This window comes from Episyrphus balteatus, chromosome 3 (genome assembly GCF_945859705.1).
Source record: "Episyrphus balteatus chromosome 3, idEpiBalt1.1, whole genome shotgun sequence".
Taxonomy (NCBI): Eukaryota; Metazoa; Arthropoda; class Insecta; order Diptera; family Syrphidae; genus Episyrphus; species Episyrphus balteatus.
Window position 1 is genome coordinate 1,335,025 of NC_079136.1, and position 26,004 is coordinate 1,361,028.

General features: G+C 30.5%; 1 long non-coding RNA gene across 1 annotated transcript in view; it reads right to left on the minus strand.

Annotated features, from left to right (window-relative positions):
• Positions 1 to 1,823: 1,823 nt before the first annotated feature.
• LOC129914068 (uncharacterized) overlaps positions 1,824 to 26,004 on the minus strand; it is a 145,921-nt gene continuing 121,740 nt past the window's right edge. Inside the window, exons 3-4 of the long non-coding RNA XR_008772132.1 lie at positions 3,826 to 3,850; positions 1,824 to 3,563 (exon numbers count right to left, since the gene is read on the minus strand). This is a non-coding gene — a long non-coding RNA (uncharacterized LOC129914068). The remainder of the gene's footprint in view (positions 3,564 to 3,825; positions 3,851 to 26,004) is intronic.

Genomic DNA, 26,004 nt, shown 5'->3' on the forward strand with positions numbered 1-26,004 from the left:
GCAAGAATTTAAATCAAAAATTAAAAATAAACTATTATAGATACAAAAATCTTCTATAGCTTATTTGAAAGATAATAACCTAAAGTTTAATCCAAATGAAGGATTTTTAAAAATTCCGTCATTTAATAGGGTAAACAGGGGTAAAACGGAAAGATGAAATTTGAGCTAAAATCTAAACGCGAAGTTGTAGAGAGTTGATTTTTTTGCTATAGATAGATGAAAAAATTCAAAAAAATTTTGAAACTAAGCTATAACGTTTTGTTTGAACGTTGTACAGTGTACACGTGTTGGGGCTATGACAAAATGATGATTTTGCGTAGGGAAAATTCACCTGATGCCAGGTGAAAGATGAGGGAAAAAAAATTAGGCGTCTAATACGGATTTTTGTCCAACACTCTGCGTTTCGAAATATGAATTTTTGAAAAACACCTTGTTTTTTAAGGGTATTTTTGGGTAGTTTTTGAATTTTTATGCTTTTTTTTGGAGCGTTCAAAAAATTTCAAACTTATATGACATGTAGGTTTTGGCCTTATGCAAAAATTGGAATCATTTAGTGAGTATTGAATGAATAACGGAAGAAACAAGTTTTTAAAAAACACGTTTTTTTACCGATTTTCATCGTTTTTTCTTTTTATTTTTTTTTCTTTAATAGATACAGGAATAAAGTATATAGAGTAATGATTGACCATGACACATTTACATTTTCGTAAACACAATTTTGAGATAACGGTAAAATAAAATTTTAGAATTCAACAGGTTATAACATTCGACCTAGAGCAGATAGAAATTTTATTTGAGCATCCTCAGAAATTATTTTATGAGCATCCTGATACAATTACCTTTCATTTGGTATATCACACATAACGGTAGACTAACTATAAGCTACACAATGTTAAATCAAGAAACTTGCGAAAAACCTCAAAACACCAGTGGAGATATGTTGCCCCCCGAACAGCCACCAGTGTGAAAAGTACCGTAATCTCAGTCTGGAAATTCGACATGGTTGACTTTAAAAAATTCTAACTTCTCTTGTAGGCATCTTTGAAATGAGATTGATACGTCATATGAAAGGTGAAATAATAAGGTCTCACATTGTATAAAATTTTTTTACTTTTTTTAATGAAATTTGATCGAGTTAAAAAAATTCTAGCTCTTTTTGTAGATGTCTCATAGACCTGGGGTCGAACTACGGCATACGTTCGTTAACGTATGGTTGCTATGCGTCCTTATTTTTTTCTACTAATTAAATAAAGAGAACAATAGTCAAAACGATAACGTATGATCGTAATCGTGTGCCGTAATTCGACCCCTGATCGCTATATATATGTATATATTGAGCTAAGACAATAAACTTTCTGATGGTATAAAATTTTGTATAGGTTGTTAGGGACAAAAATGGAATTAATGACGTGAGAAGATAAAAATTCATGTTTTTTTTTGCTTTTTTTGATGAAAATGATTGTTTTCATTATATTATTTTTATACTTTTTAAGCATTGTAAAAATTTAAAAATGGTTTTATTCTTAAGAAGAAATAATTGGCTTATAAATTGCATACTTTTTTTTTGTAAGCTTTTAAAATAAAAAAAATAATACAATGAGAAAATAAAAAAGGTATTTTTTTTTAGCTTTTTCTTGTAAATTATGATTGTTTGAAAAAAGTAAACTCTTCAATTGACTCATTTTAAACAAAAGCACACAACCTATTTTCTGACGACGTTATCACGTAAAATCATCGTCCGTAAACCGGCTTTACAGACAACCTCTTTTTAAGATCCTCCAAAGTCTTGGACATCACCAAAATTAGATACAGTTGTTAATTATAAGCAACAGTAAAAATCTAAAATATTTTAATGTCAGTTACGAAAAATAAAAATAAAATTACTTTTAATTTAGATTCAAACAATTTAAAATTCAAATCCTATTCATTGTGGAGAAATTCCTCCAATGCCTATAAAAACAACTTAAAAGCTAAGAACGGAGCATAAAAACATAATGGTTATGAAGACGTTTAAGAGTAGTGAATCAATACTATGTAGTGCTTGGAATAAAGAAGTTCGCCATATACAAGAAATGTTTAACAACATGACTTAAACAACCACCACAAACGACATCCTATTTAAGTACACCTTTACACTATCTTACAATCTTACGTAAGTATGAAAAAAGAGGCAACTTTTTCTCATACAAACTAAAAACTACTACCATACTGCTTGCCCATAAGACTGCTTTAACACAAGCATTTAAGCACAAAGAGTTGTTGTTCTGAACAACATAAATTTCTGTGAGAGCGAGAAAACTTTAAAACCCAACTACTGACCTTGAGAGCACACTCTGATATAGAAAAGCTTCCCTTTCCATAGAAGAAAACCATTTGCCCTTGAGTTACACGCGTGCACCTATAGATTAATAGGTTAAAGTATCGTGTGCCTTTCTCCAAGAGTGCTTTCGAATGAACTTCAGTGTTTCACTACAATGGGCATCGATTTGTCGATTTGTAACCCCTCTGAGTGTTAGAGTGTGTGGATTCGACACACTGGCAACACTGTGGATTCTATTCAATATGAGCATGCGACTTTAATTTTCTCCAAAAGTTCCTTCCAAGCTTAAAAAGTTTTTAAAACCGACCAAGACTATAGCAACAGCCAATGGAAATCTCGGCGCGCGTAGGGTAAAGGTAAATCCAATTGTGTTGTGGATCGAATGCGGCGGGGCTTTTTGATATGGTTTGGGGTCAGCGTACCTGTTATATGCGGGACAAGGATCCCTGATGTACCTTTTACGTAGAGTATAGTCAGTGCAAGCTGCTTTACGTCACCCAAAGTCTATGATTCATTTTCATGTTCCAGGTAAATTGGATAGGTAGAGAGAGGTTATGGTCTTCGTTCCTTTGTCGTTTTCTATAAAAGCGACATCACTATAACTATGAAAGTACTTATCGTAGTTCCTATGGCTTGTGTGCAAGTTGCATGTTGTGAGGATAAATTGTTCGTCTAATTTTGTGGGCAAAAAAGTTCTTCCTCTTAAAAGCATTTGGTAATAAAAGTTAAATCCTCTTTTGAGAGAGAACTGGGAAATGTTTTAAATACTTAAAAAGAATAATCGACTTGAAGAATGTGGACTTCTATATTGACAAATGTCAATTCGATCCACAAGGATAAACCAACCGAATTGGGACGAAATAATAATCCTATTTGCAGAAAAAAACCGTAACATTCAGTATTGGTTTGATATAAATCTCAGATTATCATCCCCATAAGAGGATGAAATGTTTAAGGATTTCACATTGATGTATTCTTTATTGTGATGTCCTTTTTGTCCTATTTTTTTTTTTACAAATTCAACAAAAATTTTGAAGTTTTTTAAAACTTCCATCTCGTCAAAAACATGCAAACTTTGAAGTATCGGTAGCTCTTATAGAAAAATAGCAATTTTATTGTCATTCAAGTAATCCCTGATTGATTGAACTACAAGAGGTCCTTTTTTGATGTTTTCATTAAGTCTGTATCCTGTTGTTTTCAATTACACCCGGAGGCAAAACAAATTTTAGGTTGTAAAATCGAGCTGGGCAGCAGTAACATACGAACAGGACAAAAAAAAAAAAAAAAAAACGAAACGAAAAATTAGAAATTCGTAGGTATACGAATAATTAGCAATTTATATGCAGAATGGGTTGCGAACGCTCTCACTCAAGAGCCTCTTTAAAACGCATAGACTTATTTTGTGATGAAGCTTTGGCATTGGCATTGATGCGTATCCCCCCGCTTGAATGGACGAGGTGATTGTTTTGAGTTCTTTAATCGTTATGTTGGTCATAAAACCTTACCATTTTCCTTTTTTCCTTTATTTTTCTGGAATAAAAAAAGTGAAGACAATCATTTAAATAAGAGAGCAAATTGGGGTTAAAATTTTAAAAGGTATGTGTGGGTAATTTTTTTCACAGATAAGAAAAAGTTAAACGAAACAATAACAACAAAAAAAAGGAGTGAAACTTTTTTTTTTTAAAGGGACCAAGCTTATTTGATCAAAAAACGTCAATCAATAAAATTTCGTCCAATTATAAAAGTAACCTTTTTTTTTGTTTTTTTTTTTTGTTGAACCTTCATGCGGACTTTTAAACTTAAATTTCTTAATCTTTCTTTCTTGACGGACTAATTAAAGCAAAATAAAGATTTCTTTGAAAAATTTCTTTCTCTTCCTTTTTTTGCTGCTGCTGGGTGTAAGAGGGTAGGTCGTATAGCTTTTGTATAGGAGGTTATTAGATGGAGAATGGGAGACAGAAGCAATTTGAATCCGTATATTTTGCAGCTTATGTATTTAGGGAAGGTCGTTTTTTGATGGTAGTAGGTAGGTAATTTAAGCTATTTTATTCAATTTTCTGGAAATATCTTTTTTGTTTTTGTTATTTTGCGTTGATTGGATGTTAAAGTATGCGGGGGTATATTTGACAAACAGATAGGTATAATTTTGTTGGCAAGATATCAAATAACATTAATTACAATAAACTAACATGAAGATAAAATAATGACTTGGTGTGGTTTTGTGTTGGGAAGGTATGTATAAGTTATTTAAATAATGTGTAAGATAAGAAAGGATTGGAGATAAATAGTAATGGGAGTTTGGAGTAATTAAGTTAAGCCACAAAATATAAAACCTTTTTCGATATTATTTGATATAACTTTTGCCTCAATAAATAATGAACAAAAGCGCGGTTAGTGCTATGCTCTATGAGAGCATTAATGTCTAAAAGTAGTAGCTTTTTCAGTCAGTACATTATTGGGTTATTTTGAATTAATTTTTTTGAACTAAGATACATTGATTTCTATGACACCAACTCATATAAGATTGACGAAAAAGGTATTTTTAGGGGCCATGTTGCAATAGACCAGTGATTTTAGGGTAAAGTTCTTCGAAAAAATAAGCATATTCACAAAAATACAAAATATGGATTGTTGTTCAATAAAAATAAATTTAATGGTCTTTCCAATACAAATTAGAATAGTTTTTTTAAGAATGTCGGATGAAGTAGTCCATCCTCTTTATTCAAGGTGCAGTGCAAAATGTTATTTCCCAAGCTAAGAGGGAATACCTAACTATACACAAGATTTTTTCTTCACTATAGTGGGAGCAAAGCTATACCGTCGAATTACGGTGCGGGGAACTCAGTCCACAGGAACTAAGTCCACTGAGGTAGTTAGTTCCCACTCTGTGGAAACGAAACCCACTGTAGTAAAGTGGAGTAAGTTCCCATGCTAGGTGGGAATCTAATTCCGGAAAAAAACGTGTGGTTTTCGTTCCCTCTGAATGTTAACTTAATTCCCATTTCACCAAGAAGAAGTTAAATAAGAAGAAAAAGAGTCGCGAGTTTTTAATTTGACTTTTTCATTTCGAGATCCAGTTTTCAAGAAACTGAAAAGAGTGTAACACCCACGGAACTAACCCAATTGGATGTTAGTTCCATTAAATTTGGAATTAACATCCACGGGACAAGGCACAGTTTAGTTAAAAAAGTGTTGTTATTGGCTGGCGACTTTACATACCCTTAGCGGAGCAACGAAGTTACGTGAGCGGGACAGAGAACCCTAAAACGGATTGAAAATACTGAGAACCCATGAAGCGATCCAGGCAAGGTTTCAGTTAGTTAAAAAGACGCCAACAATGGCCGCTAACGCTAGTTCGTTCCTCTGTTTAGGTAATGTTAGATCGCCAGGCAGACGCAAATGTTTGTATGTTAGTGAAGTGTTATAATTTGGCATAATTTTGAGGTGTGAAAATAAAAATTCGCGCGAATTTTTATTTTCACACCTCAAAAATGATTCTCCCCTGGGCAAATTTTTTTTCGCGTTTGGGTTGTACAAATTAAAAAGATTCTCATGTGAGCAAAAGTTTTTTCAATTCACCCTGTTATTAACTCAAAAAGAATACATATCAAAAATATTTTCGAAAAGACTTTCACTTTCCATGATCTTATTTTGTCACGATGCTATTTCGACTAACCATTAAGTTTGCCATCTTCTTTTTTGTTTTTCAACATCTTGTAATTGTGCTTTGCATTGGACTAGGTACTACCGACAAAAATGAATCAAGACCGGTTCTACTATTTCAGTTCTACTATTTCATCAGCAGTGGTCATATCTCTTCAGGTACTTATACGCAAAAATAAAAAAAAAAAGTACATGTGGGAAATGAGTGCCGAAATTGTTTTTTTTGGGACTTATGTCTCAGTAGTGAGGGACATACCTTAGGCTAGGCGCACACATGCGATTTTGATCGCGCGATTATTCAGTCGCAAATTAGATGACAAGAATTTCAATGACACTGTAGACACAATTTTCAAATTTTTAATCGCGGGAAGCATGTGTGTTCACAGGCATTGAAATCCATGTGATCCATTTTTGCGACTGAATAATCGCGCGACTAAAATCGCATGTGTGCGCCTAGCCTAAGTCCTGAATTGGATTCTAGTAAAGTGGGACATAAATTCCGAAAAATCGGGACTCATGCCCTTGCACGTTTTTACTTGCGATATAGGTACTATATATCAAGTTATGCATTCGTACAAAAAAAAAAGTTGAGATAACATTTTTCCATGACATTACGATGGTAGACAATGCCAAAAAAGTGGGTCCCGGAAGTCCGTCTGTCTGTCTGTCTGTCTGTCTGTATAAGGAGCTACAGCCTAAACGGATGGACCGATTAATTTCAAGCTTGGTATGTAGCGTTATTTGGCGACTCTCCAGAGGGGTTTTTGGAATTAATTTTTTTGGACCAAAAATAACGGTACTTGTCATATACCGATTTTAGTAAAATTGAAATATCTCAAAAACGGCTCCAACGACTTTGTTTAAAAAATTCAAGCAGTAGTTATAAGCTAAGGTCTATCTTTCAATAAAAAATTTTTTTTTTGAGAATCATTATTAACTGTACCTGCCATAGAACCGTTTTTTTTTCAAATCCGATTATCTCCGAAACTGCTTATTCGATTTCAACGAAACTTTTTGTGAAGAAGCATTTATATAATTTAAATATAATCCAAAAATAAGATTTTGAAAAAAAAATAATTTTTGGATTTTTAAAAAAATTTTGAAAATTTTTTTTTGAAAAATCAAATTTTCGAAAACAGGACATTGAATTTTTTTGAAATTTTGTTTTTAGATGTTGATTAGTGATTTCTAAAGAATGGCATACCAATTTTATTTTAAAACTTTTTTTCCAAAAAATTATTTATAAAAAATTAGTTTTTTAAAAAACGGCTCTAACGATTTTGAAAATTTTTTTTCTAAAAATGCATCTTAATATATCAATCAAAACTGCATACTTGTTTTGGAGGGCAATTTAATTTCAGATTTTATTTTATTTTTTTTTTAAACGAATTTTATTTTTTTTTTCCAAATTTCTATATAATAAGTCTTAAAAATTTAAGCAACTTTAACTCTAAGAGCAAGTTCGTGCGACCCAGTCGTGCATTTAATTTTTTTACTAAAAAGTACTTTTACGAACAATCACGCTTATTTAATTACTTTCGTTTTTCGTTATTAAATCGTTGTAGGAAATAAATTCTCTTTTAATTTTTTTGAGTGTGTACTAGGTTCCCATTAGAGAGTGGAATTCAATCCCACCTTGAATGGGAAAGAAAATCACTTCACTAAAGTGGATTTCGTTCCCACTCAATGAGAACGAAGTCCCTTAGTGGACTTAGTTCCCGTGGACTTTAGTTCCCTGCACCCTTATCAAGTTAGAAGTGAAAAATTGTCTCAAATGAAAAATAAGCTGATACCTACTGAAAATTAAAAAAACAGGGTTGCCATTTTTAATATGAGAACTTCTATGTGGCAACCCTATTTTAAAGAAAGGTGACTTAATTCATACCAGGAAATGTGTAAAATCGTCGGTAAAACCAGAAAAGTGTGTAACTCCAAATTTTCTGAAAATTAGGTTTCAATGCCATCTGTTAGACAAACCTAATATCTACCGTTCCTTAAACTCAGAATCCCTTTAAAGTTCATAGTTTTTATTTTATTAGCAAATTAGAAAATGAAAACTCATACAAATGCCATTGTATATATATTTATGCATATATAATTATATTTATTTATTTGTATATATATTTATTTATATATATATATATACAATGCAAATGCCTTCAAAACAAAAGCCAACATAGTGACAAAAGAACAAAATAATTTAAGGAATGCAGCACTACGAATATGATAACCCAATTCAAATTAAAAAAAAAACAGCAAAATCTTTTCAACAAAAAAAGTAGGATTTTTTATACACTAAGGCCCAGTTTGTTCACTCTTCATTATATTTAAAGTTACAATTAAAAAAAATATGTCAAATTGCATTACTACAAAATTTTAAATTTTCCTTTTTTAATAGTGACTTTAAGGTTAATGGAGCAGAGACTCTTTTATATTTAATGTTAGGTGCCATCTCTCAAATACGAAGAAATACCCGGCAATCTTGCCCAAATGTTAAAAAACCACCAATTAAACATTGATTTAGCAGCTTCTAAGTAATCATGAATATCATTGAACGAAATTAAATCTTTGTTCAACTGATTCATGTTTATAGAAATACTTTGGTAAAATTTTACATTATACTGTAAAAGTTTTGCTAACATTTTTTATTTCGAAAAATGTACTATTACTGAATTATTTGACTAAATGCACTTTTGTACGTATTTGATTCAAAAATATGGATAGATTTCAGTTTTCAAAAGAATCAATATCCAAGCAAAATGTACAAAAATTCAAACGATTTCACCTTTTGAAGGGCAAAATTGACAGTTGACTGGCCTTCCAGAAGAAAAATAAGGCACTTGGAATGCTCTTCTAAAATCCCATCTTCTTAAAATAATAAGATTTCTAATAAAAATAAATGAAACACATTAAAATAAAATAAACTTAATTTAATTTTAATACATTTTAAGGGCCAATTTATTGAGCCTCCATTAAATTTTCAAATTTATCGCTTTAGTTAACGGCCTCGTTAAACTATTGTCGCCTTTAAGTATACATCATTAAAAATTCATTTAATTCACTCTTTTTTATTTAAAGTCCTTACTTTTAATGGAAACTTTAAATTTAAAACTCTGTTAAAAATATCCTAGGGATTTTTTATTTTGTTTGAAAAATAATCTGTCAAAAGCTACAATTTTGTCAAATCAAATAGATTTGAATTGGAAGAAAAACCAAAAAACTATGACCCGTAAGTATTTTGCAGATGAAAACGCCAGAAAATGCAAGAGATTAACGATATACCAGTGGTAACCAAAGAATGCTACAACCTACAATTTAAACCATGAGAAGAAGAAGGAGTTAAGTGAAATTTTTAATTTTTTCCATCGGTGTCAAATAACAACTTAAATTTAAGTGTTATCGGCATTCATCTCGTGTCATTGGTTTAGAAGTAAGCTTTATATCTCTTCTTCTCATGGCTTCAATTGCAATGTTATGTATGTTATGTATGTATTATGCAGCATCTCAAAAATGATTAGTTTTGAAGTGGAGAATATAATCTAGTAGATCTAGTATTATCTGTGCGAAGTAGACAAGAAATGCATAAAATTCTTCCTTATTTCGTGACCTTTCTTTATTAAAATATTTTGTTCTTTTTAGCCGACGAAAAAGAACAAAATATTTTAGAAATGCATTAATTTCTTTGAATTTTGTTCTTTTTTATGGTACAAATGCATGTGTGTATACCTACAAAGAATTCTAGTCTGGACTTTTTAATAATTCTTTAGCTCATTTGACATTTTTCAAATAAAATAATAATTCAAATAAAAAAAATAAATGAAATGACATTTGACACTAATGGAGAGTGAATAAATAGAAATTCTGTTTAAAACCTCCATTAGCTCTAAAAATCCCTCTTAAAAGGTCGAATTTGGTGTTTTAACTAAAACTACTTTTAAATTTAATGCTCAATTAGTTAATGATGCCAAACTTCAAAAAAATCCTTAAAAGAGACTGAATTAAACGAAATTGGTTTTTAATTTTAAAATTCCCTTTTTTAATGGCGATTTAAGTTTAATGGAGAGTTAATAAATTGGGCCAACTAAGCATTAAATTAATTCTCATTAATTTTATATGAAGTCCTATTGAAATTAATACAAAAATAAAAGGATGTTCAACTTAATTTAAAACGATTGTTTTAACCGACACGACACTGTATTTGTTTTGTGTGTTTGTTACATACATCAGAACTTGCGACTGGGTTTTGATAATTTTTGTCTTATTTGGAAGCTAGTGCTTCCAGTGTGGTCCCGTTTCAATTTGATTCTGACTATGGCATCTATGAGAAAGAAGTCAATTTGATCAATTGATTTGAAACCAAGACAAAACAAACAAACTATCAACTATTATCAAAGACTCTTTAATTTCATATTTTTAGAAAGGGAGTAGAAATTTTAATTGTTCTTTTTAGTTTTCTTTTTTTAAGGCTTTTGTTTGGGCAAAAAAAAATCTGCATCCATCCTGAACTAAGCATTAAATTTCCTGGGTAGAGTTATTAAAGCAAAGCAGCACGGTTTTTTCTATTAAACTTATATTTAACTTTTGCATTCATTTAATTTTTTTGTAAGCTAGCTTCAAATAAAATGCCTGAAGTTAATTTTTTTTTTTAAATAGAGTTTTTATGTATCAAAAGCCTTATACAAAAATCCTACCACTTTCTATTTCCATAGTTTCATCCCTCTAAATCCTAATTTAACATAATGAGAAATCAATTAAGTGCCTATCGGTTGGGCGATTTATTAATTAGAATAATTTCTACCTATTATCATTTCCAACGACATTATCATTTCACTCCCCTTTATTTTGTTAAGTGGTTAATTTTTAATTATGTTTTTATAAGTACGTCACAATGTAGTTTGACACACAAAAAGATTTATCCAGTTTTGTACTCTTTCGGTCTGATGTAACAATGTAAATGGTTTTGTTGTAATACCAAATCCTATTTTCGTCAAATATAAAATCGAAATGTTGTACAAACAAAATCTATTTCTATTCAATATTGACCCTTTTCAACTACTCCAATAGAACAAATACAATGAAGAATAGGTACCTACGTGTTTGTAATACGGGTACACAAAAAAATAACCTTTCCCTATGTATGTCGGTATTGTGTTATGTCAAACAAGGAAAAAGTTATTTCTTTTGTCAACTTTGTATATAAATTCCATAATAATTGGAAAATAATTATTTCCACCTGGTACAGAGGCTTTTGTACTTCTATTTTTAAACCTTACAAAAAACTTTAAGGTTTTGGAATTAACCTCCTTTCAGATGTGACTTAATCAGATTTTCTAATTTCTTCCATAAATCGGTAAATTTTTTTTTCTGACCGATTAACTTTCCTGTCGAATTAAATTTAACAAACGATATTTATAAACATTTCCTTGAAAATTCCATAAATTTAATAAGACTTAATCAAGTTATTCCAACACATTCAAAGATGGCAACCGGAAACAGTCTCGCCATCATGTTTGTAGGTAAAACAAACACAAAACACCGATGTGAGACGAAGAAATTAAGTAACCTATGGAAGCAACACCAGGAAGCCAAAATAAATATTTACTCTCGAGATCTTCGAGATACATTTACCCTCGAAAATAAAAATCCTTACTTACATAAGATATCTGCTGGCTTGGGTGAAAAATAAATCACCATTATTGACATTGGAATTTATAAAACAGTCTTACTTTGGAAAAATACAAAAAAAAAAAAAATCCATCAAGGAACGGGAGTCTGTACACTTTTGCATTTGAGAATTTCCAATCACGTAAGCTTGTACACTTGAAAGGAAAACAACAAAATTTGCCTATATCCTTTTTATTTTCTCAAAAAATGTTTATCCGCTCAAGTGAGTTTTGTATGAATATTCACAGGAAAATGCCCTAAGCAAGAATCCCCGCTGATTTTAATGGCAATAATTGATTTAAATTGTTAAGCAAATTGACCGGAAAGCATCGATGATTGGCCGGTAAGGGTAGATTTTGAATGTAATTAAAATTCCAATTCTGCTTAAAAAAGTGTTTTTTTTTTTTTGAGAGAGTTGTCCTCTGTGTTGTGATGCAGGAGAAATTAGGAAAACTGAAAACGTGAAGTACATCGAAGCTAATTGTCGGATGAAAGTACGTGGTCATAATTTCTATTTCATTATACGGCGGCGGCATAAGTAGCTGATGGAGTTCAGAAAATGAACGTTTAATTTAGTTAGACGAAATTGCTTTGAATGTGAAGCTAATTATAAGTTGCAATAGATGGCAATTTTCGTGACGTTGCGTTGGTCGAACGTAGAATAGATTGTTTTTTGAGTTGTTTTTGTTATGAAGTTAAATACCGACATCATAATTATTTAGTATTCAAAACTTAATTACTTTGGTTTGCAGGATATCAGGATTTCGCGTAAGGAGCACAAGGTAAATTTCTTTCTGCTTGTAAATTATTAGATAGAGTTTGGTGTTGTTAATAATGCTGTCGCTCTTCCTTAAATGTGGTATATCGGCTTCTACAATTTTAAGGTTCTTTGAATGTCCACCAAGAGGGAAAGATTTAAGAAAAATGACTTTGGCTTCATTCCTGTCATTTATAATTATTCAAACTTTTTTCTTATTTTAAAATATGTAACAGTCATCCTAACACCCACGCTTCAAATACATTTTGTTTTACTGATGGCACAATTAATCTTCTTCCCTCTTGATGATGTGGGAACTTTTCAATCGTATTTAATAGTTAATTTACAGTTAATGCACGACATGGAAATAACTTTATAAAAATGGTTCTTACAAGTAGGTATGCATTATGCTTACAACCAAAAGTTGACTAAACTATTACCGGAACACGGCGCACAGTGTCGTCCCCTTATGATAAATCACTTTTTTTTTGTTAAAAATTAATATTTTTGCTATTAAAATATAATTTAGAAGTGTCAACTCATATGAAAACATATTTATCTTAGAAAATAACCCAGGTTATGTATTCAAAATAAGCTCCGAAACATGAGTACCTCGGAAATCGAAAATATTTTGAGGAATTTATGGGAATCTTTGAGAGTGTATATTTCACGTTTGGTAATTGTTTGAAAAATTTTGTTAATGTTATTTTGTTCATTTGAGTGTTGTTGTAAAACGTATAGCAAAAAAAAATTAAATTTATAAAATTATATATGAGTTATTAAAATTTCTTTGATAAATGGCAAAAAAAAAAAAATTAATTTTTAAACTTAATTTAAAAAAAAACATATAAAATCATATCGATAATTTTTTTATATTATTTTGCCTTAGGCCTATACTTAATATTGGCAAAGTTTCGTCTGCTTCTGTTTGCGATTACCGGAGATATTAACATTTATGTGCTACGAGTCAAGTACTCTAAATAACTCATTTTTTGAGAAACATCTTCAAGGGGATCACAAAAATGAAAAAAATCGATGTTTTTAATAATTTTTAGCCAACCACAAGTAACAAAAAGCTGTTTATGTAATTAAAAATATTTTAAATATTGTTTTCAACAAGAAAAAAATTATATTTTTCTGCATACTAAATTTTTAATATAATTACTTGACCCGGCCACGCTCTACTGTGTATTATGGCGTATTTACCAACCTCGCCGATATAAGAATTTACGAAAATGCAAATAAAACGTTATTTCAAAATTTTAAAGCGATTGACGAAAAACTATTCGAGATTTGCTATGAAACGCAAATAAACATACGATTTTTTTGTATAGAGAAGATAAACAAAACAAGTTGACTTCAATTTAAGATTTCTCAAAGTAGAAAAAAGATATTGAAAAGATTTAAACGGGCTTTAAAAGAAAACATTTAGTTCTTTTAGAAACTGTCACAAATTTATTTAAAATAAATCACCACGTTCAAGAACATAACCTCAAAAACTGTTAAAAAACTACATTTCAGATTTTCTAACGGGAATATTTCAAAAACGTGATATGATAGAATTTTTCTGACTTCGGATTCGAGTTCAGCACACCAAAAACCTTCCGAAAAGTATATTTTTGTTTATATATAAAAAAAAATTAATTTTGCTCACAAGTGGCTTCTTCGATAAATGTAAATTTCATAAATTATACTTAAAAAAAAGTAATAGGTTGTTTAATTTGTTAATTTGTAATTTTTTTTTCTTTTCCTGCCATAAAAACACAAAAAAAGATATTAAAACTCCAAAAACTTAGCTGCAAGTATTTATGATAAACTTTTGTATGGGCTCGACACACTGTGCGGCGCGGCGGCGGCGAAAAATCAAATTTTTAAAAATAAGTTGAGTTTGGAAAAAAAATTGTTTTTAAACACGTTTTACAAACTTTAGCGAAATTTCCACGCCCCTGCCACGCCCCCTTCTGAGTGTGCATATTTATATCTAGAAAACGGCTTGCAAAATTTGAATAAAATTGAAGAAATTTGATTATCTAGGCGAGTTCAAAAATACAAAATAGTGTCGACCCTATTCGCCCCCTGCCACGCCTACTTTTGTATACATGATTCAATCCAGGAACTTGTATGTATGGGAATTCGGTAAAAAAGTAAAAAAAAGTGTTATGCTAAGATTTATTGATTTTCAGGCTCTAAATTTGATTGCATATTTAGTTTTGACTTCATTAACTGCAAAACACCACGCAATCGGCCGGTTGGGTTGGAAAAACAAACATGGCAGTTTAAAAAAAAAAAAAATCACTTACTTAAAACTTGTACACAGATCAAGCTAAATTTAAGCTCAAAAAAAAAAAAAAATTGTCCCCAAAATTTAGCCGAGTTGTGTGCAGCTCACGTTAAAAATTTAAATTTTCGTTTGAAACTGTACTTTTTTATCCGTCACAATTAAGCATATAACAACTAAAGAAATACATTTTTTTTGGAAAACTAGAAACAATATAATATAAACAAAACAATATATGTAAATAGTTTTCAATGTTTGTTTTAGAAGTAGTACACAATTAAAAATTTTGTGGTTGTTTTAAATACAAAAAAAAAAATTGTTTTTAATATTTCGATTTTATTTCAAACTACAAAAAAAACTTGCCTGTAATTCAAATTTTCCAACTCCATCTTAACTTTTTTCGAAAAATCTGTAATTCTACTGTTTAAATACTTAAAAATACATTTATTTACACATCATCTAGGATCTTTCATTCATTGTATTGACTGTTTCTAATAATTTCTCTTTACTAAATAGTTTTGTTTTATCAGCTTGTTCAGTTTAAAAAAAAAAAAAATCATTTGTGCAATTCACACGTGGTAGAAGTGAAAACTTAAAAATTATTTTTCTTGCAAAAAATAAAAATCGAAAAAATTTACCTTATTTTTATTCCATCATCTTTAAATCCATATCTTTTATATGACAACCTAATAACTTAAATAATAATAAATTTTATATCATCTGAAAGCTTTTTATTTCACCTTTTATCATGTTTCTACCATGCCTACAAAAAAAGTAAGAATTTTTTAAAGCCAACCATCTCGAAATTTAAAATTGAGATTACGGTACTTCCTGCACTAATTAATGGCTGGCCATCGGCAACAGATCTCCACACGTGTTTTGAGGTATTTTCACGTTTTTAAATTAAAGATTTTGTAACCTGTAGATCACGTACCGTTATGTGTGATAAATCAAATGAAAGTTTATATTATCAGCATGCGTATTAAACTTAAATAAAATTGTCATGTGCCCTAGATCAAAAGATATAACGTGTTTAGAAAAAGAACATCTCAAGATTTTGAATATTAAATTAAATGAAATTTTGCCCAATAATAGTTTATTTAATTACCTATCTACAGTTAAAATTTTATTCATCAATCTATTAAAACATAAAAGTTATATTAAGTTGAATGTTCGTGTCGCGTTTTCGTTTCATCTTGTTTCAAATCACGACGATACTAAAGAAGTTTTCACTTCAAAAATATTTGTGAAAACTGCCAAATTTGTCGTTTTGTGTAAAATTTTTCATGTTCTACATTTTAACTCATTAAACAAAGCTAACGAAATTTATAGAAATCCGTGGAACAATGCTTAGTGCGATACATTATTACGCCAAATCAGAGGTCTTGGTTCGAATCCCAGCCTCCATCAACTATAAACATGATCCTTTTATAGACCGACCTGTTGTGAGTAATTGATAAAGCCAACAAATTCGTTTACAAAGGTCAACTTAGTTTCATTCATTTTTTTTAGAAAAAAAAAAAAAATAGTACGCATACGCCACAGTGACCCTTTTAATTTATAATTTGGAAAAAGTAAATATACTGGTGTGGGCACTGCGCCTCTAATGTTATTTATTTGATTTAGAATTCTTACTTGATTGAATGTTGCCTATATAACATTCATTGTAAGCAGTTTATACTATGCTATGAACTGAATCAAACAAAAGTAAATTATTTGAGTTGACAAAGGCCCTAAGAAATAACCTGATGGTCCGAGACCATTAAAACTTAATATGTATCACCTTTTACACATTAATCCGATTGTGTTTCTTTAAATATGTTCCATTTTTCGATCGAATTTAATTGGAACTTTGGATATTAAGTTCAAAGCACATCCGAATAAATATAAACTCTTTCAAAAAATCTCTCCAAACTTATCCATAAGTCGATTATCTCCAGACGTCATTCTTGTTTGTCCAATTTATTAGAAATTTAACCCAAAAAGTATGCAATTCCATTGAAGGGCATGTTCCCTAAGTATGCCCTTAAAATACACTTTAGTTTTTTATCTTCCTCAAAGTTACCCAGTAGGACACACAAACTACAGAGGACCAACTTTTATCTCTGCACTGCCACAGCAGTATCATATTTGAATAATCTCCACTTCGATTTCTACCGAATGCATATAACAATGCCTTTATTGTCTTAACCTTCCCTACAAAATATCGAAAGTACAAATATTTTAATGCTCCTCGTCGTACTCGAACATGACCGACATTTTACCTCCGTATATATTTCATGGAATTCAAATTTTAAATTTCCTTGGTCTACGTCTCCGTTCTCCCTACCAACACACAGGAGCTTGCCACAATTTTCAATTTCCCCCAAAAACGTAAATCCCTTACTAACCGAGATTAAGTTGTGTTGAACTTCATGGCAAAATTATTTGGAAAATTTATGAACCCGGTAAAATGCAGTGCATTTCATAATTTATATTTTATCTTGCATAACTAATTTTTAACGTAAATTGAATTTTCCAGGAGAAGATTTTGTGTACGCTTGAAGGCCCCCAAAGCCCGACATTTCATCATACTGGAGCGGCGCACGTGGTGGTGTAGTAGGTGAATGAGAGCATACAGAATATAGCATCAGGCAGCCAACCAGCCAGCGCAGTGCAAGCACGAGCGTTAAGCATTTAATTTTCATATTCCAATAATGTTATGATGGAGGTGGAGAGTGGGGTGGAGAGAGTGTGTGTATTTGCATGGCATGCGACTCTAGTGCGAATTAACTCAAGTGTCCTTGGCAGTTGTCAGTGATGTAAAGCTGCGTCGCGTCGCCACCCGGCGGCCGCCAGGTCACCGTGGTTTGGCAGACTGTAGTTATTTCATCAGCGATAAATTCGACGGAGTATACGAAGACGATGACAAAATGGGAGAACATGGAATTTCCGGCTCAAGTAAGCGGAAAAATAAGCCAACTCTTAATCAACCGTAAAGAAGCATGAGAGTAGGTCGATTGAAATCGCAAATACAAAAATTACCGCTTTCAATGAAATTGCATTATCCTTGAATTTCTACTTTCGCACTTATCGATGGAAAAAATTAATATCTCTCTCTCTCTGAACGAGTTTATAAACGAGAAATTCAAGCAGAATTAAGTTTTCTGCGAGGCAATTTGCCGGCAACACTTCAATATTTACTGAACTTAGAAAAATTCGACAAAATCGCAGCAGACAGAGATTTGAGTTTTGTTTGCTTTTGCATATTAGGGTTCTCTGATTGGAAAATTATTATTAAAATAGTTTGCATGAGGAATTTTAACGAGGATTATGTAATTTGATTTATTTGTTTTTATTTGAAAGAATTTTTGAACTTTGAACTTTAAACAAACTTTAGGATTTTATTGTATTTGGAAATAGTTTTTAAAGAATTTCAACGTTAAGTGCTACAAATTACTGTTTTTGTACAGTTAACTTATAAAACAGGCCGTGTGTTGAATCCGTAAGTTCTGATTTTGAAACAATTGTGTATTGTTGTTAAATTTTGAAATGCAACAGTAAATTTTCAAGGTAATTATCTAACTTCGTCTTTTTGTTAAAATTTTTATCGACTGTTATTATAGCGACTAAATCGGAAAACTGAAGTCGCCCGTGGGGCAATGTAGTTTTGATTTTTGTTTTTCAGTTTTTTTGAGAAATTAATATTTTATTTAAGTTTTTATTGTCTTTATAAAACATATTAAATATTTTTTTTTCGATCAAAATTAATTAATAATTAATTACTACCTCAACACACAATTTTTCAATATCGATGAGCACCCCATTCTATAAAAGATAGGAAACTGATAATTCAGTAGTATAGTACTAATAGGATGTGGAACAAAACTAGAGGGTACCCCACCAATTTTTGAAAATTTTATTTTTCCACGTGGATGACCTTACTGTTTAGCAGCCAGGCGGTTTGGAGTTCGAAGAAAATTTTAATGTTGAAGGTTTTGAATGAAGAACAAAAACGGGGACTAACCGGGGACCGTGAAATAGCTATAAATCCAGCTTATGAACTTGGTGGTAACACACACAAGTTGTTGTTGTTCATTCAAAACCTTCAATATTAAATTGATAACACAGGCAGCTTCACTGCAAGTATGAAAAGCCATACACAAACCTTTTCTAGAATATTTTGATGGTCAACAATGAATAACTCATTTAATTAATTACTCAAAAATTGAAAAAACTTGCATACAAATTTTAATTAACAAAAGTTACTCATACACCACAGTAACCGACCAATATAATCGCTAACTTAAAAGTAAAGTAAGTTGATTTTTGTTGACAATTAACGTACGAATAAGAGAGCAAAATTTGTAAGCAATTAAAAGGTTCTATTTTTGAGAGAAATACCAACTTGTAACTTGAAACGCTTGCCAAATACTAAATTTATATTTGAATCGTCAGTTTTAAGTCCACTTTTTTTCAGAAAATTACTTTTTGATGAAAATGGCATCCTCTTAGACGTAAAAACAAAAAAAATATTTTGGCTGTCGAAGTTACAAGGGGTGAAAAAGAAATGAGAATCTATAGGTCAAACAGCTGAAAAAAGCATAAAAAGGACCCGATTCAGTTTTTTGCGTTTTCCTAACAGTTTTTCATACCTAATTGACTTATTCCGTTCTTAAAACTTACGATACATTTTATTTTATATTTATATATTTTATTACCTATTATATCCTGTAAATTTCAACATCTTTTATTAAATTTAACCAATATTATTATCTACCTATCTTAATTTTGAATAAAGGAATAAAATTTGATGTATATTGTACATGAAAATATAACATATGTATGTATTTCAAGAAATTTGTCTAGACTGGTCATTCAAGTGCCGACTCAAACATTTTTTCGGTCACTGCGGCGTATGAGTAATTATATTATTCTTAATACCTAAACAGTTCATATTAAATTTTGCCAGTGACCAAAAAAGCTAACCAATAAAGATTTTATGATCGATTCAAATAAATAACTGTTTATTTAAGTAAAAGACACTGTTACAAAAATGTTGCTGCAATATGGAAATTACATTATCGTCCCCTCAGACCAGAAGCATATGAATGTGCAAATTTCGAGTTTAATGGTTGGTTGTGGATTATCTTCTCGGTTAGACAGCAAGGAAGACGCATTCTTTTATTATGCCACTCATATTAATGTTCCTAATTGTATGACGTCTAAAAATCTTGTAACACGATTTCCCAACATTTTCATTTTTGCACTTTTATGTTTTTAGCATGGGGGGATCGATGTATTTACACAAAGTTTGATTTTAACTCTAAATCGAGCTTTTTATATTTTGCTTAATAGAATATCACGACTGAGCATGATTAAAAACTTTTGTCTTTAAGATTACACCTTCACGAAATTAAAATTGACTTTCATATAAGAATCCTGTTATTTTGAAAGCTTTCTAAATAGCTTAGAGAAAGTAGAAAGTTGACTGCTCCCTTTTTTAAATAATAGAATAACTTCCGCAATCCAATCTTTAAAGATTACTTTAAGTCAACGGTTTCGATGAAAGCGATTTTAACTCACCCGAACAAAGCGATTGAAATTTCGATAAAAGAGATTAAGAACTACTTATTTTTGAAAAACAAGTATGTACAATGTACATAAATAAAAATAATATTTTAGGTCGAAAGTCTTCTTGGCAAAAAACCATGCAGGCATCCACCTAATTTAATAAAGATTCTTTTTGTATGATTTGCATGATTTATTCTCCGTTTTTAAATTGGTATTCAAATGGATTTAGTTTATGTTTTTTATGAAGAAGTTTTCTAAAGATCAATTATTTTGTATTTACTTTTTTATTTGAAACTTGTTCCTTAATAATAATTATTAAATTAAATTGTTTTTAAATCGCTTCAAATAGCTACATCATCTATTCACCAAAATTAAATTATTCAAACGAATTCACGTGATTAATCGCTTGAAATAGAATTTGATGTGGTAGATAGACAGATTATATTTTACAAGCTTTTCAATATCGCTATGTCAGTTAAGTTTGGCAGAGTCTAGTCTAATCTGATCTAAAAAATCAAGCTTTGTTTTTGATTTTTTTTTTTTTTGAGAATATATGTATGCCCTGTTAACTTATCGGTATCCCTGTAGCCTAAGAATGACTTTAATTTATAAATTTAAAATTTATTTTAGTAGACTTTCAACTACTGAATTGAAATGGTAATTATAACCAAAAATTCGATTTCCACAATAAACTTATAACTTTTTTTAAATGAAAACTTTCATTTACGTAAATGACAAAACTTTTTTTTTAAAAAACATCAAGCAGAAAATCATTTTGACATTATCAACCCAACAGAACATTGTTTGAATATAATCCTATTTTAACTTTTCTTTTGACTTCTTGTTGTGAAATTCCCAGTTCTTTTCTTATATTCTACTGCCTTGAGGTGGATAGAGGAAAATATATATTTTTTGAGATCTTAATTCATTTTAAGCTAAAGTATTTACAACGACAAAAGCACTCAAAAATACATTTAGTAACTACCTTAAAGTAAACTTGACAACCTAATTTAAACCTGTCATATACTACAACTTGTTTCACCTAAATCTCCAAAAAAAAAGTTCTATATCTGTCTCTATGTCAATTCCAAGTCAATCTCATCATATTTGCATAATAGAAACAAAATCTCACACAAAAAAAAAAGTGTCTCAAAAATAACTTGAAAAGTTAAAAAAAAACGAAAAACAGGGTTGAGGGGGTGTCATTATTTGTCTTATATATATTTTGCTTATGTAAGATAAAATTAATGCACAAATGTTGGTAGGTTTTTAAGACACAAACAAAGAAACTCAAAAAAAAAAAAAAAATTTTAAACAATTTGCATGGTCTTTGCCTTGTACGAGTCGTTTTTTTTTTCTGTCTTCATTCAGTTACATCTGTACTCCGCAGGCTTTTTTTTATATATACAAGACAGAAATTATCACGCAAAGTGACAAAAGTTATTTATGACAAAATAATTCCAACAACTTTTTGAAACACAGCGATGAAAAAGAGAAAACTTTTTTTTTTGTCCTTTTTATAGCCGAATGAAGGATGATAAATAGCTATGCAGGATAGAGGAATGAGGTGTTTGGTGTTGAGAATAAAATAGATTTTTGTTTAATGTCAAAATTTTGTGGGGGGGAAACAAGCTTTATCTAACCAAAAACAAAAAACCGACAAGAAAACTTGGAAAAGAAAATTAAATTACATAAACTCGTGCGAGATTAGGGGGGAGGATATACAAGTTTTTATTGTCTAACTGAAATTGAAACCCAATTGAATCTGAATCACTGACTGAATGTGAATTAATTAATTCTCCGATTGTGACTCAAATGTCGTTGATAGTTGATAGTACAGGATACGACTTCTCATACCTCTACTCTCTCTATACACACATTATGTATTCGGTATGTAACCCAAATAAGCTAGAAACATACAGCTTATACAAGTTTTGCCAAAGTTTCATGTGAAGGAAAATCGATTTTGACTGGATTTTAGATATGTCAGGGTATATCTTGACCTCTTGACCTTTTTATTATACTCGTATATATGAAACACAACTTCTATTTCTGATATTTGAATACTCCCTATAGTAGTTATCAAATTAGGTATACAAATTTGAATTTACAATATTATCCAGACAGCTTTATTCATTTATCTGTGTATAATTTCACTAAAGCACTCATCTATTACAATATTTACTGGACTACATAATTCTTCGTAAAATATAATTTGTATACAAATTTGTTTAGATTAACCTTTTAAAATATTCAAATGTATGCTTTTGCATCATGATGTACGTCACTCACAACCTCATTAGTTTGTTGTTTAATAATTATGAACCAGAGATCCTCTATCTCTGGTAGTTGTGTTGTTTTTTTGTGTTTGTGTGTGTACCTAAAACCATAGAAAACAAAAAAGCTTATGGTCACATTCAAATCATCTCCCTAACATTGGTAACTGTCAAAATAATAATGGCCACCACTTCCTGCTCTTTGCAAACAACACGAATTTAACCCTTCCTGGGAAAGAACGTGGAGAAAGAAAAACAATTTTTTTAAATCCTTTGCAAATATAAATAGTCAGCGTTGCCACTTCTTGTTAAAATATAAATATTTTTATTTCGGATGATAGTGGAAAGGTTCGATTTTACAGGAAAACTAAAATATCGCTTGCCTTTTATGAAAAATTATCGACTGGATTACTGGGTTTCCATTTAAAAGTCGATTGTACAAATCGTCGGTGAAACCAGAAAAGTGTGTAACTCCATTTAAGCAAATTTTATAGGAGAGCAAAAAAACAAAATCGTTTTGAAGTGTGGAGTTACACACTTTTCTGGTTTCACCGACGAAATCGATTTTTCATAAAATAACAGTTTAACTTGATACTTTTTAAACGTTTATACAAAATTTTGAATAACGTCCAGCTTATCTAAATCTTTTGCATGACAAAAGTCGAATAAAATATAACAAAGTAAATCTCCTTGAATTTGAAAAAAAGGTTTTGATATCAGGGAAAGATGAACAGTTGAAAAATGTTAATGATAAAACCTAATCGCTTATAAAACTATGCTGTTTCATTTTTTCTCGGAAACATTGCTTATAACATCCCGTTGCTAGTTTCACGTATTTTCAATCACCAGGGCCAAGAATTTGTAAACTTTTCCTATTTTTTAACTACTGCTTTTCTTGATGAACGGGAACTATTCTAAGAAGTCCGAAGAACCTCGATTTTCGTGATGAAATATCTGCCTCAGTGTGTGATCATTTTCTGACAGTTCTACTTCTCCAACGTAGAATTTTTTCAATTCGAGTATATTAAAATTTAATGATTTTTTTCACCGACTTTTATTTGGAATTAATTATTTTTAAACTAATGCAATTCCTTGTCTTAAATTCTCTGAAGATTTGGGTTTTAATTTTCGGAGTAGAAGAATCATAAATCGTTTTGCTGGTGAAGAAGTGCGTTCAACATAAAGTATCGAAAACTTTTTTTTAAGTCAATAAAAATGAAATTTGGTCGATTGCCATGAGGTGGTCCATAGTTGAGAATCCTTAACGAAATCCAGCTTGTTCCACTGCCTGTTATTGGATCGAGTCCTTTTCCAGTCTTTTGAGAGTACATTTCTGAGACATTGTTTAAATTTTTTTCAAATTGTTGGAAATTTATGCTTTATTTAATAAAAATAAATATCACATTATTCGCGGTTAAGACAATCTACTCTTGTGTTTAAGTTTGACAGCTATAAGTACGGTGACCCAACCGTCCCGGTTTTCCCGGGTCTGTCCCGTATTTCTATGGCTTGTTCCGGGTTTTTATTTAAGAAATGCGGGTCGTATAAGTGTCCCGTAATTTACAAAATGTCCCGTATTTGTCCCGTATTTTTGCTCATTCTCTGATTTTTGTAGTTTAAAATTTTGAACATGAAAATGTTTAAAATGTTTAAAATGTTTCAATCTCGAACTTAAGTAATTTCACCTTCGATTCCATCACTTCCTCTACTCTCTCAATTTCCAAGCTCAATTATAGTATTTTGTATTTCTTTCCGCAGAAAAGGTAAAATTTCTCCTGATTGATCTAATATCTGCTGTAGTCTAAACTTGTTAAACTTTGTTGTTTTATAAGATTTTATAAAAATAGGTTGCCTATTATTTCTTTTCTATTTCGAATTTGTTCGTTATTTTTCGAAACACCTAAGTCTCAAAGTCTCACTCTTTATCCAATTTCATACTTTGTTCAACTTTTTTTATGTATTTTTATTTTCTAAGATATTTTTGGTTTTTTTTTTCATTAAATTCTCTCGTTTCTTGTTTGACATTTTTAGTTCAGTTCTTTCATTTTGTGACATATTTTCAATTTTTCTTAGAAATTCTCTTCTTTTTGTCATGTTTTGGGTTGTAACAGATTGTATCCCTTTTAAATTTTTTCTTCCAAATTGGTTGTATTTCTTAGTTGAGATCGATGGCCCTGTAAAAAATTATCTAAATATTTAATATGAATGAGACAAAACTAATGAAATCACTTGTTCCAAACCCCATGAATAGAAAAATTTCGGTTTTCTGAAGTAGAATAAGTTGAGCAAAACAAAAATAGACAAAAAAAAAAAAGAAAAGAAAACAACTTTGTCAACATTTTTTGCAAATTTTAATCTTGAGAATAGAGTTTACTTGTTAAATTAATAAGTCTTCATACAATATTTGAGTATGAAATAGCAGACTTCATAAATTGAGAACTAGTCTGGAGAACAGCATTAGCAGAAACGTTAATAAATCCAATTTATACCCTTATTCGGAAGGTGTTAATTCGTATTGGTATCATCATTCTGTAGATAGGTAATTTAATAAACTATAATTGTACAAAATTTCAATTAATTTCATATTCAAAATTCTGAGATAACGGTACAAAGATGTTCTTTTCTTACACACGTTTTATCTTTTGATCTAGTGCACATACAAATTTGATTTAACTTTTATACGCATGCTGATAACATAACCTTTTATTTGCTATATAATACATAACGGTACGTGCTCTACAAGTTACACAACCTTTAATTGAAAAAATTGAAAAAAAAACCTCGAAACACCTGTGGAGATCTGTTGCCGATGACCAGCCACCAGTGTAGGAAGTACCGTAATCTCAGTTTCAAATTTTGACATATGTAGTTGCTTTTAAAAAATTCTTACTTTTTTTGTAGGCATGGTAGAAATGTGATTGATACATCATATAAAAAGTGAAATAAGCTTTCAGATGATATAAAATTTATCATAGGTTGCCATTTAAAAAAATAGATTTAATGAGAGAAAAAAGATTGATTTTTGTACTTTTTTGATGAAAAAATTGATTGGGTTCAAAAAATTCTAGCTCTTTTTGTAGATGTTGTATAGACATGGTCGATATAACTATTTTGAGCTGAAACAATAAAGGTAAATTTAAAGGTGAAAGAATAAAAAAAGGTAGACTTTTTCGATTTTTTTTTTGCAAGAAAAATGGTTTTTTAAGGTTTCACTTCTACCACGTGTGAATTGCACACATGATTTTTTTACTTGCTCAATAGGGCAAGTATTGGTTTCGTGTAAAAAAAAAAATTCGAGGTTTTAATCAAAACTAACATTACGATGATGGAGAAGTCCGAAAAAGTGGTTTTCGTCATGACGTCCGTCGGTCTGTGCGTCGGTGCGTCGGTGCGTCGTCACAAAAAGCTGTACATGAAGCTGCAGCCTAAACGGGTTGAGGGATTTTCTTGAAATTTGGTACAGATGATTTTTTTGTAATTTCCAAGGTTGGTT